Here is a 595-nt window from a genome sequence, read left to right as displayed (position 1 = left end):
CAGCGCCTGCTGCCTTCCCCGCCGCGGCTCCAGCGCGGCCCCGGGGAGCAGCCGGGCTCTGCCGCGAGGCTGCAGGAGGCTCCTTGTTACCAGAAACCCCAGTGAACCGCTGGCAAGGAACCGCATGGGACTCAAACCCACTTCCTTCACCCCCACCTGTGCCCACAGGGGCTCTGGGTCCAGCCCCTCCCCAGTCAGAGCCCTCCCTCCTTCCACTTCTGCCCTCTTCTCGAAGGTGTTTGAACAGGTGAGGCACGGGGCAAATGGTTGAAAAGGGTAGTCCGCTCTGCAAGCCCCAGCACCTAAATGAGAGGCCCAGGAGCCCCTGGGGAAGACCGCTCTGCTGCCATGGGATAGTGCCCGCGTAGGTAGTGCATGGTAAACCTTGGCTTTACGCCCACTTTACTCCTCCCTAGCTTGTTCCTGGGGCCTTATGGCTGAGAGCAGGTGAAACTCGGGGATATCCGAACCCCATGCCTCCTGGTTTGAGCCTGTGAGTTGGATGCCCGCCAAAGGATTTGGGAACATCTGAAGCTCCAGGTGGGGGTGGAGGATGTTTGCCAGTAATACGGCCACTTTTGGGTCTGGACTAACT

Source organism: Alligator sinensis, unplaced genomic scaffold (genome assembly GCF_000455745.1).
Source record: "Alligator sinensis unplaced genomic scaffold, ASM45574v1 scaffold465_1, whole genome shotgun sequence".
NCBI lineage: Eukaryota > Metazoa > Chordata > Crocodylia > Alligatoridae > Alligator > Alligator sinensis.
Note: the sequence above shows the minus strand (reverse complement) of the source record.